General features: G+C 36.2%; 1 protein-coding gene across 1 annotated transcript in view; it reads left to right on the forward strand.

The window, feature by feature from the left end:
• Window positions 1-3,987: 3,987 nt before the first annotated feature.
• The window catches only part of TENM1 (teneurin transmembrane protein 1), a 452,127-nt gene continuing 443,762 nt past the window's right edge, over window positions 3,988-12,352 (forward strand). The window contains exon 1 of the mRNA XM_085060418.1: window positions 3,988-4,093. The gene's annotated coding sequence lies outside the window, so the exon portion shown is untranslated. The remainder of the gene's footprint in view (window positions 4,094-12,352) is intronic.

Below are 12,352 nucleotides of genomic sequence, written 5' to 3' on the forward strand. Positions count from 1 at the left end.
TTTGCACTTGGAAAGTTTAGTCATGAAGTACTTGAAAATTAAAAATTGGGCTCTGAACCAGACTTCATCAGTTTTCTGTGCAAAATATTTAGTGATTCAAATACTGTGGTTTTATGCTGAGTCAATCTCATTACTTTTTAAAAAGAAATTCTTGAAGATAGCTTTGGATGAGCTGAGAGCTCATGTAAATTGTGTGTATATATATATATATATATATGCATAGACATATATATTATAATGTGAGCTACAGCTGGCTTTATATCTCTATAGACAGTTAACTGTAGAACTGTCAAAAAGGAAATAAAGGGAATTCACAAAAGTGGAACAGACTCTGAAGCTTAGGAAAGAATATATTTAATGAAATACATCCACTTAAAAGGCAGCATTACATAAAAGGTAAAATAGCCCAGGCTACAAATCTCCATAGCTTTGAATAAACTCAGACCTTTGCTACAGAACCAAGTTAGTATGGCCCAGATGTGGCATTGGATAGGAAAAAGCCTGGGGGAGAAGATTTCTTCTTTAATAAAGAATCATGTTCTACGTGGGGTTTTATATGGATTTTTTTATTATATTGTAGTTTTCTTTATCATTCAATGCTATCAGTTTTAATTGGGTACATTTTATAAGCTTTGGCCTAATACTATTAAGAAAAATGAAACTCTAGTTAAACTTCGTGGCATTTTTATGTCACCCACAGGGTCTCTCTGGTTTGGGCTTTGTATCTAAATCACCGGGCTTTAAAATACATCTGCTGTATGATTTCAGCTATACTTGTGAATGACTGGCATGTCTTAAGTAAAAGATCTCTTGTCCCCAGTGGTGGTTAAAGTCAGAGCTGTCGTCTTTGAATTATTTTATTTCATGAGCTTTTAATCATACCCCAAGGACATGTCAAGTTCTTGCATGCTCTTTCTTTCAAGTATATTCTTTCACAAACACAGGCTGTGGAGGAGATGGTGTCATTCCTTCTCTTGTTCTACTCCAAGCATATATTCATCATGGTAGAGTAAACTTATAAGAAATCTAATATCATTGTAAATTGCAATTTGGTGAAGTGTGGCATGCTTTCAAATATTGAAATTTTTGGTGGTTGTAAAACAACAGTTAAAGAAGTAAAGAACTTGTTGGCAGTAAATAAAGCAGTGCAATCACTCTCTAAATAAATACTCACTTTGTTAGTTAGATGGAGTTAGTTGCCCTCAAAATTATCTTTGTGACATTTCTGTGAATGTAAATTAATGGGAAGACATTGCGAGGTTTGTTCAACACTTTATTGAATTTCCTATGCCTGAAGAATCAATTGGTGTATTTATAGTCATGCTATTCAACAGTTTTGTTGGGTTTTTTTTTTCAATTATTCTTCTCATGGATCCCAACCAGAGTGTTTCTGTGTCTCGTATGCAGCACAGCATCTGAATGTCCCAAGGGTTCACATATTTTCAGAGGGGCCCTAACAGCTGCTCTGTCCTGGTTTTACTGTTCAGGATAAGATATTGCCCTGTTTCTGGCAGGCTTTGCTTCAAAACTGTAGTGATGTCTATTGTGATTGTTGTTTCTTTGTACTTGTTAGTTTATAGCTTTAAAGGTAAATAAATATTCGGCAGGGACTCAGTATCTGAGTCACATTTAGAACACCACGCTCTAAAATTGCCCTCTGTGAAACTCCAGTGATATCTTTGAATGGCTTCATTGAATGACTGACTTAAATGTTTCTTTGTGTAAAGGGAGCAGTGCTGCTCAGAGAGCTTGCAGTTTGCAAGACTTTTTTGAAGTGAACACAGGGAAGTGCAGTAGTTGTATTTAAAATTATTTATTGATGGAGAAGTAAGTGAAAGAGTGATATTTGGACCAATAATTGTTTTCAGGTAGAAATAACCTCTTTTCCCGTTAAGCTCATTTCTGAATTTCAGGAGAAATGACAACCTTATAAAACTCTAATATCTGAGGCTGAATTGCCAGTGCTGAGTATTGCTGCTTTTTGTCTGTGGTACATTTGAAATCCACAGGTGTGTCCTTAGCTGTATGTTAGGACTTCAGCTTTGTAGCTGACAGTGTAGCCTTCTTCTACTTTGGATTCCAGCTCTGTGTAAGACAAAATTCCCAGTCCTCATGCCAGCCTTCATTTAGGTGCACTTTGCCACCATCTGTCTCCTCTGAGTTACCTTGCAGGCTGAGCAAGGAGGACATACCTGGGCAGTGGAAAAGGTCTACAGGAGACACTAGAAACAGTGGGGAGCATGATGCAGGCGCTGAGCTGAAGGGCTGTGCTCAGATCTGCCTGAACGAGGAGGTTACCAGGCGTGCCTCATCAGCTGCTCTGCTCTGCTCTGGCACAGCCTCCCTGCGCGTCTGTGCTGCGATCCCTGCGCTTCTGGGACAGCAGAATGGGGCAGATGGGGACCATGCACTGAGATCTAATCTTGTCGTTGCAGGTTTTGTTGACACAGTCTCTATGCCATGCATAGAAACTGCCTCTGCTTTCCTTCTGCAGCAGCTTTGCAAGCAGACTGTCACATACACATTGTTGTGCCTTTAGCTAATCGGTTCTGGAAAGGAAATGATGTACAAGATAATCTGAGCATGGACTGTTTACATTATCATCATCTTGACCACAAATTCCCTCTTCATTCTAAGAAAAGCTTCCGATGTGATTCTTGGAGAGACAGTTCAGTAAATTTGCTCTCCAGAGAAGAAAGTTTAATGAAAAATATTGCTGTCATAGTCACAGACGTGAGTTTGGTCTTTAAAACCCACATAGCATCCTGCAGTCCTCAATTACCAAACAATAAAAAGTAAATTCAATACCCATACAAACTGTCATCATGCAAGGAGCTTTTGTAAGCATATACAGCTTGAAATGCCACCTTCTGAGTAGGTTTTAGATATATTTGTCACATTAAATAACAGCAATGTATGTAATTGAACACACTTAGTGATAACTAGTTGCTTACCTCGGAATGTCTACTGAATTCTAGTGGCCTAGTGTGACTGAGGTCATGGTACATAAATCTGATTGTAATCCCAAATTAAACCTAAATATACTTGTTGTGCAATAACAGCATAGTAAGAAAATTATATGCAGCCTGTTCCCCAATGTAGCTTTGAGAGCTTGGAAAATTATAGCTCTATTGGTCAGATTAATTATGTGGGAAGTTATTCCTGATTCATTGAAATAATTGTATTAATACCACATACTGTATAAGAGACTGGTGCTGTTGCCTTTTGAAATGCAAAGCATATTTCTCTGACAAAAATTTTAGAGGTATTCTGTGATGTACCTGAGGTTTTTTGCACCACTGTCTGCCTGAATAAAAATTACTAATGCAAAAATATCTTACTTGCAGAAATAAGCAAGTTAGTCATATTCTGGGTTGCTTTATTTTGTTGGTTATTTGGTTGTCACTTGCCCAATACTACAACTTCTAACCTCTGACTCTCTAAAAAATTGCTTTTATGGTTTACTTTTATGGAGGTTTTTATGTTTAGAGCCCTTTCCAATCTTGAGAGAAATGAAATTTCTTCCAGCATCTTTTCTCTTGAAGTGTGAATTGTTTTACATTAAGACTTGGTTGCGTTTGAGTCATATTGCTGCATAATAGTTGTACCCTGTCACACATTCATGGGGCAAAGAGCAGCATAAGAAAACAGCATTTTGAATGCTGTACAACAAAAGCAAGATTCATGGGTTCTACAGAATAAAGTGCTTTTTTAACTTAAAGCTTAAATCGAGTAAATTCTGACATTACCATTCTTCTCTAGATGAGAACTATCTCCATCAGCACTTGTTAGCAGCTATGCGCACCTCCCTGAAATCTGTTAGTGACTTTATTTCCAACATGATTTGACTAACAAGTTGGATTCCTGTTGAAATCAAATACCAAGAAGTATGGTAAAATCTGCCTAAAACAGGATACATGAATTCACTCTGTCTGCTAGAAAAATTAAATTATTAATGGTTTAATTCTTTTTTTTTTTCTTTCCACAGGATTTGAGGTTCCAATTAAATCCGTGTTTGGGCCATTGCTTTGCCTGCCAGTACTTAATCTTTTTCGAAAGCCTCATCACTTATCTAAAACAAAAGAAGAACGAGGTAAGGAGAAAAAGTAATGAAATGCAGCATAGCACATCTGTCAAAGGAACGGAAGGTAGCTTTAAAAAAAAAAAAATCCAGGATCAATGACATTAAAACATTATTTGTTGAGCACTAAATGTGTTCATGTTAGGCATCTTAATTCTGAGGAATCTGTAACTACCATTATGTTCTTGCTTACACCGAGGGTTTGGTTGTTTGTGTTTAAGAGATTTACTGTTGATGTAGCCACAGGATACAAATGACTGATAAGAACAGTTGCTAAGTGCACCTCTCTGCACTGTGGAGTCCTTTGTAAGACTGTTTGACATCTTGATACTGAACTGTTGAATATAATTAACATTTCTGAAGTTATTTAAAATTCACTTTTGGGTCAGTCTTGATTTATGTTCTTCAAATGTGCGTAATGCAATACTGGGTACTGCATTAAAAGCCTGAAACTGTTTTAGCACTTAGAGCTATACTATCCTTGGCTGTTGATAATAGATCTTTCCAAAATATCTGGAATTGACTTTTGCTATGTCACTTAGGATTGCAATAACCTACAACGAGGCAGACATAACTAGAGGTGACAGAGAAGAGTAGTAAAGTGGTTTAGCCATGACAGGCTAAGGATGTAAGGCAGACATGGTCTGAAAAATATCAGCCTTTCCTGAGCTTCAAAAGCATAGCCTGCAGTGGCCACCCCTACAGCCACTGCTGATGTGCACAAGAGAGAATATTGGGATCTTAGTTCTTTTTTTTTTCCCCTCTCATTTTTTCTGCATTCTCAGATGTCTTCCAAGGGTCAAGTTCAAACTAATATTAGCTGGTGCAGACCAGGCTCAGTGGCTCCTTAATGTGCTTTCACCTCAGGGTCCTTATATGAAAACCAGCAGGTTAGAAAGTTTGTTGGCCTCTCACCTTCTCAACATGAAATATCATGTATTTGGTTTGGGAGTGTTAAGCATGCATCTTCTCTAGGGTCTCTTTCAAGGATGCTATTTATAGTTTTGCTTTTCAAGCTGTGTAAAGGGTGTTATTAAGTAGCTGGGAAAAAATGTTTAATCATCAGACCATGGAAAGCCATAGGCCAGGCAGAAAATCGCCAGTGGTATTTGTCAGTAATAAGTAAAACTGGGCTCAGTAGGTGTGTTTTTAAAGCACATGTGTTGCTGAGGGAGAGTTGCACCTCCAGATCAGGAGCCTGATGATGTAAATATATCAATGGTACTAACATTCCTGAAATATTTTCTAAAGCTGCTACCAGAAATTACTCTTACATGTGTAGACTGGTGGGTTTGCTATGTAAATCCTTTAGGTTTGACAAATAACTTTCAGGTTTATTAATCCTGTCTTGCTGTAACTGTGTTCTAGATTGCTCATCTTTCACCAACATTTCTGCTAAAATTTCTCATTGTGTTGTTCTCTGAAACAGAAAAGATGATGAAACAAAACACATTTGTGTAATTTCATTAAAAATTCTCCCTAGCATTGCTTATGGAAGCAAGATGGGGTGCTTACATAGAATCAGTTACCAACAGAGTCCATCTTCAAGAACATTAATTAAGATTTAAATTAACTACTCTTAATAGGATTTTTTTTAAAAGCACACTTGATTTGTCTGTAGTTCTTCATTTCAATTCCTTATAATTGCATTTCAAAGCTCTTCTTTCAACAGATCAACATCTCAAATTTAATGTCTTAAAGATTCTCTTACATTTTCTTGTTTAAAAAGAATAATCTTTCTATCTTCCAAACCTTTCTGCTTCTTCAAAACCCTTTTGGTGAGGTATATTAACAACTTAAAACCGATAATCTTAGTAATTATTAGCTTCTTATAAGCATAATTATCTTGTGATGAGTGCAGATTACATTAAAAAAATAATCTTACACTAAAATGGTGCCTAAAATGAGTTATTTGCTAACTATGTATGCAGTTTAATTGGGACCCCTACTGATACTGAGAACAGTCGGTTTTGTTGTGGTTTCAAACAAAAACAAGACTTAAACGATTGCAGTGATATATCTGGGATGTCTGTGTTTCTGTATCTCTCAGTAATTTTTAACTCGTTCACTGACATAAGGGATTTTTTTAGCCCAGTGACTGATATTAACAAGAAGATAGAGTTTTGAGACAAAATTGTTCCTAATATTCTAGTAAAAATACACGGCTTTGCAGAAAGGAAAAAGGATATTTAAAATGCTCTGGCTAAGGGAAAGGCGTGTTATGAGCTTCTGTGAAAAATTCTACAACAGAAAGAGACCTAATTAATGTGCCAAGTTTGGGAGATGCATTTTAGTCAGAACTTGCACCCTTCCAACAGGGCAGGGTCCACACTGAAAATTTGTGAGTGCAGGGAATTTGCAGGGTTCTGTAAGGGAAATCAGACTGACTTCCTCCTTGTGTGCTCTGAATATCTCCCGGTAGATATATCCTTTCTGATATTTGACATGAACACCAGTCCTGCAGCAAGAGGAACATTTACTTTCAGGTTACGACTTTTGTATTTAAAACCAAACCCCATTATCATATGTGTGGTTTGCTGGGATCATGTTTATGGTTAATTATATTTGCAGTTTCAACTGTAAACACAGAAAAATCTGATTTGTTTGTGGGGTAGCTAATTGCTCTTATTGAACAGTAACAAACGTTATTCCATGGATAAAAGGATGATTTATCTTTGTTGTTAAGTGTACTGGGTATGTGATTAGATGTCACTCTCGTAAACTATGCCTTATGCTGTGATTTTATAAATTTCTGCTAGTCTGTACAATCAGGGAAGGTTTTTCCAGCGTAGTCCTTCAGCAGATGAAATAGCTGTCAGCACGTGGCTCCTCGCCACTGCAAAGTCTTGATAGTGTTACAGGACTTCAAGATGAAATGTGGTTTCCTGGACAATTTGTGTAATGGATCTTTGGGGTATTCATACTTTCAAGACATATGTGGATTTATCTGCCATAAAAGATAAAGCATGCTTTGCAGTTTCTGTTCTAGATATAGCACCATTTAAAATGCTTCATGTTGCTTCCATACAGTGATTAGTTTGCTCTGAGCGCCTTAAACATTCCTTTCTACTGGTTCTCAAATCAGAGATTTTCTATTAATATTGCCATAGTGAAAAAGGAGAGTGACTGCTGGGAATCTCCAGGCAATCAATGAAAAATACTTGGCAACAGCACTGTCCTTTCCACTTTCATTAAAGGTTGTGAAAGCAATTTACAAACATTAATAACACATTACAGTAACCTCCTGAACCTCTGCGAGCATTCAGTTCTAGAAAATTTAACATATGATAAAGACAGGTAGCAGCTATGCTATGGCAGTGGAAATTAGCCATTCCTTAGCTGGCATCCATTTTTTGTGGACCCTCCTGGAAATTCACACAGTTTTGTTTCAAACAATGCTAATGGGTCACAGTTTCCAAGCTCTGGACTCTAGTTTTTGAAGCTAATCTGTGTTTCCTCCATCAGGACTCTAGTTTGTATTGAACTTTTTAATAGGTTCACCTAAATTTTGAAAGACTGTGAAGAATGAGAAGGAAACAAAAACACTAACAACAATACTTCCTAATAGCAACATTCACCTTTTCTATGTACAGAAACTTTCTTTGAATGATTGTGCTCAATGTCAACAGTGTAAAACTGATTGAGAAGTTTAAACCCAATTGCAAATTAGGAATAAGGAGGAATAGTCAGCAATTCAAATGTCAAATAGCAAAGTCTTCACTGAGTTTGACAGGCTTTTAAATTTTTTTCTTTCTTCCTCCCACCCCCATTAGTCCATAAATTACTTGTTGAAGTTTTACAGTGTATTCTGTATGTTAACATAAAACTGTTGATTGTAATTTACTACACCTAACCAAGATGGTTTAATGTAGGGTAGTAACTATTGAATTATCCAGTGTCAGAATGTGCTTGCCAGATTATTATGCTCATGTCTCATCAACTTGTCTCCCTGAAATGGAACCTCATTCCATTCCAAATTTTCCTTCACAATCCATTAGGAATTTAGTTCGTAGTGATTCCAAGACACGACCACAGTCAATGTGAGTTACAGATATACCAAAGCAGAGAATAGTGCCCTTTATTTCTTACTTTTTTGTGTAACAAAACTTCATTTTCATATCAATGGAAATCTATGATGCAAAGGTGATATTTTTCACATTGTCCAGTACTATAAATCACATGTAAATGTACACTACCATTTGAATTGTGATCTCATAAACTCTTCTTGCTTCTACTTATAATAGCAAAAAATAGCTTTTAAAGATAGAATTAAAGCACTTGGAGAAAACTTGAATTATCAGGCAGTTCAATGTCATTATTCCTTTATTTATGTACATAAAATAAAAAAATAGGAGTTGCTATAGAATTCCAGGAATGCAATTTTTCAGTAATGCCCCATGAAGACAGTTTCTTGTAATATTCCAGAATTCTATCCTTTAAGATAAATGTATTTTTATGGAGCTCAAATTATTTTACAACCTTTAAAGTATCTTACAAATCACTGATGTATTAAGTTAGCTTAATCATCTATCTGCATTTAGTCTTGCAAAAGTGCATGTGGTAGAGATCTTTCACACTTCTTCTAACATCTGTAAACCAGCGAATCAGTAACAGGAAAGATAAAATGAATAATTCAAAAGATCAACACTGGCCAAAGACCAGAGATACTTACAGTATTATTATATTTTTGGTTTGCCACCTGTAGGCCATAATTCTATAGATAAAACTTTTTTTGGAGTAAATAAAGCTGATAACTATATACCATAAATAATAGTAGTATGTGCTTTTGCTAGCCTTGGAAGGATTGTGAGTACCTTCTGTGATATATTTTGCTTTTGCAAAAAGGCAATAAGTGATTAAATATATATCTTCTGCCTGACACATTTCACTTATACTTCCACAAAAGTAATCACATCTTGTTCTTTTCGCCTTCTGGCTGTTCATGCTTTCCTGCAGAAGGGAGGCCTATGACACCAAACAGCAGCTCCCAGAGGATGTGAATGCTGCTGGAGCTGAACCCTTTGGTGCCTGCTTTTGAAGAAAATCAGCACTGAGTCTTCCTCCTTAGGCTGTCAGTGAACAGCAAGGCTGCAAATATCAAGGCACTAGAGGAGCTCAAATCATTTTATGCACCAGAGCTCAAAGGTGCCTTTTATCCTGGGGAAATCCTACCAAGGCTTGCAGCAAGCAGGCAGTTTCCAGATTTTTTGCTCAAACTTCCAAGAGTGTTTTTGGCCATATCTGAGCTCACTGCACTCTAGAGTTGAGGCCATGAGAGAAAGCACAGCATTCACTCTGCTTCTCAAGAGTATATGATTGTTAAAATACTGCTGTCCACATTCAACTTCTCTTAAGACCAACATACTGATATAATAATCATAGTAATAATTTTAGTAATAATTTTTTAACAGCTAACTAAAAATAGGATATGAATCAATGTTATGATCATCTCTCTGGTGACAGCAACCTCTATTGCAACTCATCTCTCTATTCCCAGAAAAAGTATTTTGAGATTTTCTTGGGTTCTAAGTGTTACATAGCTTTCAGGTAGCTTAGTATACTAAAGTTCTGTCTGGGGAGACTTAAATAAAACTCTGTATAAGTAGGTTGATCTCACCATAATCCCTGGTAGGCATTCTTCCAAATCTGAAAACTACAACTGTGGTCATGTCAAATTACTTTCTTTTTCTTTTTCTTTTTTTTTTTTTTAACCGCAGTAGCTCAATACTTAGGGGAAAAAAAAAAAAAAAAAGAAGAAGAGGAATAGGTGCTACAGGCTTTGTGATACACTTTAATCCCAGCTAACAAAAACCCCTAAAATTATAAAAAGGTGTCAAGTGTGGGAAGAAACTCTACAAAACCAAGCCAAGACAGCATGAGTAAGAGCTTAATTTAATTACTGCAGATTTATTTTGATTTGTATCTGAAACACAGCTGGCAAGGTTGTATTTGCTGGTAAAAATAGATCATTTTAGTCCAGTCAACTTGTCTCTATATTTTCTATTCCTTTATTTAAGAAGATTTTTACATCTAATTTTCATCATAAAAAAATGTATTGAGATGGTAAGACTGAATATATCCAAACTGTTTGAGCAGCATGGCTTGCTTCTTATAGTGTCAAGAAGTTTAAGGACAGCAACTTGGGGAAATCTAGATTTTTCAGGAGATTGCTGTCCTTGGCTCCTTTAGAAATCCCCTTGGAAAGATTTGTAAATTTGTTCTCTCACATCCCCAGTGTCAGGAAGACTCTTTCAACTGCATAGGTACAGACGTGTTGCAGTCACCCAGGTCTTACCTTCCATCATGTAGAGACAGTCATAGCAAATAGGACTGGATGGACATTATCAAAGTCATTTGGAAATAGAAGCACGGACAGAGTTCAGGGGAAAGATTGAATTATAATTCAATGATCCCATATTTATAAATTATCTAGTACCCATAACACTTTAAAGTAGGACTTATTTGCTTTAATAATTCATGGAAAGTTCATAGTAGGTAATTTATTAATAATACAGTGTCATCAGTATGGATCTTGCCCAATTCCTATTTCTATTCTATTGAACCTACTGACCTGCTTTATGGCAGCAGCAAGAAGTTCAGTTTTAAACAGCAAAAGAAAGCCTATTACCTTGTTTTCAAAATACAATATGCAGATATCTGTGGAATACAAATCTTCTGTTTGAGGTCAGGAGAAGCTACAAACATGGAAGGAAGCACACGTTTCTGTTTAGATGATTGCTGAAGGTCGCTATGCAGAAAAATACTGAAGTATGTAGGCACTTAGATTTGAGTCACACCAGTAAAATCAATGGAATTACTTTTATACTTATTCGTATAATTATCCTATTAAGAATCTTACTTAAGTGTTCTGCTGACTCAGAGCCAGAATATACAAGCAAAGGCAAAGCCAGTCACATTGTGAAAGTACAGTTTGCAGTGTTTACCAAATTCTTTAATATTCCATTACTAATTGCAGCTGTTTCATACTCTTAATACATAAACTAACATTGTCCCAACAAGAAGTGTGTAGATACTGGTTTGAAAATGGTGATTTTATATAGCAGTGGCAATCAGTAGGGAGGGTCTATTTATTTATTTGTGTTCAGATTTTTGTCTTGTTTTCACCAAAGAGGTTTCTCAAGCTGCAATACTCTGACATTGTACCTGAAACAATTTGTTGTAGAGCAACAAATTTGATGTTTTCAGGAAAGAAAAAGCCAATATCTGGTCATTGTTATTGCTAAAGAGATTAAGATTGTAGTTCTTTAAGACAGTAGATCTGTTTTTTTCCACTAAGATTAGAAACAAATATGCACCAAATATATCACTCCAGCTATGATGATCTCATGTAAGCATTGTAACAAGGAAAAAAATTGATAAAAATTGGAAACAATTGAATGGATTACGTCCATATCCAGAACTGCACGCTGTGACAGCACAGGTGATTTTCCATTATACTCTGCTGATGATGATGCCAGACTTACTGGTAACTATCACGGTTTCTACTGCATGTGTATATGTGTTTACAGCCCATCTGCTTCATAAGTTTTAAGAAAAATGAGCTGGGAAACTCCTACTGTGATTATATTTTGAAGTGAAGGATGCAGTGCACTGAATGCACAAAATAGGGATATAGACCAAGAACTAAATCTCAGCAGTGTTTGCTTTGGTTTGTGCTGCTGCCATAGTGGAAGTGCAGAACTGGCACAAGAATGTATAGATGAGGTTTGTGTTTGGTGTTTAGCACTATCAATTTGAAACTGTTGGGAATGGTGAGTACCACTGTTGGTAGTGGCTGCAGTTCCTGGCTCTCTCTGAAGTTATGTGAGAGAGGAGGTGTATTTATCCCTTGCTTTCACAGAAAATCAGTGTCTTATGTTTGTGTGCTGTCAGTCTCACATGGGTAGTTGTTGATTCTGGCTAGAGAGTATCCATGAGGTATTATCACAATTTCATGGTAAAATAGCAAATTTATTTTGGAATCAGATCTGGTGACTTCTAAAAGGCATTTTACAAAGCTGATCTATGTACTTCATTAAACATTTTTTTCTCCAGAAGTATCACTTCTGATTCAGACACTACCACAGATATTTTTTTCTTACTTAGAAAGCAAAGGAAAAAATATTCAGTGTTCACTGTTTTCTTTTTAAATGGTTTCAAATTTTTTTTTTTACTGAATATTTTTCTCAAGTTCTCCTTGTCAGTATTTAGTATAAATAACAAGCAGCTGATTTACAAGAGGATCCCTAACAGTCTTCTGTTGATGGCTGT

Source organism: Lichenostomus cassidix, chromosome 4A, assembly GCF_008360975.1.
Source record: "Lichenostomus cassidix isolate B80296 chromosome 4A, HeHo_3.0, whole genome shotgun sequence".
NCBI classification, from domain to species: Eukaryota; Metazoa; Chordata; class Aves; order Passeriformes; family Meliphagidae; genus Lichenostomus; species Lichenostomus cassidix.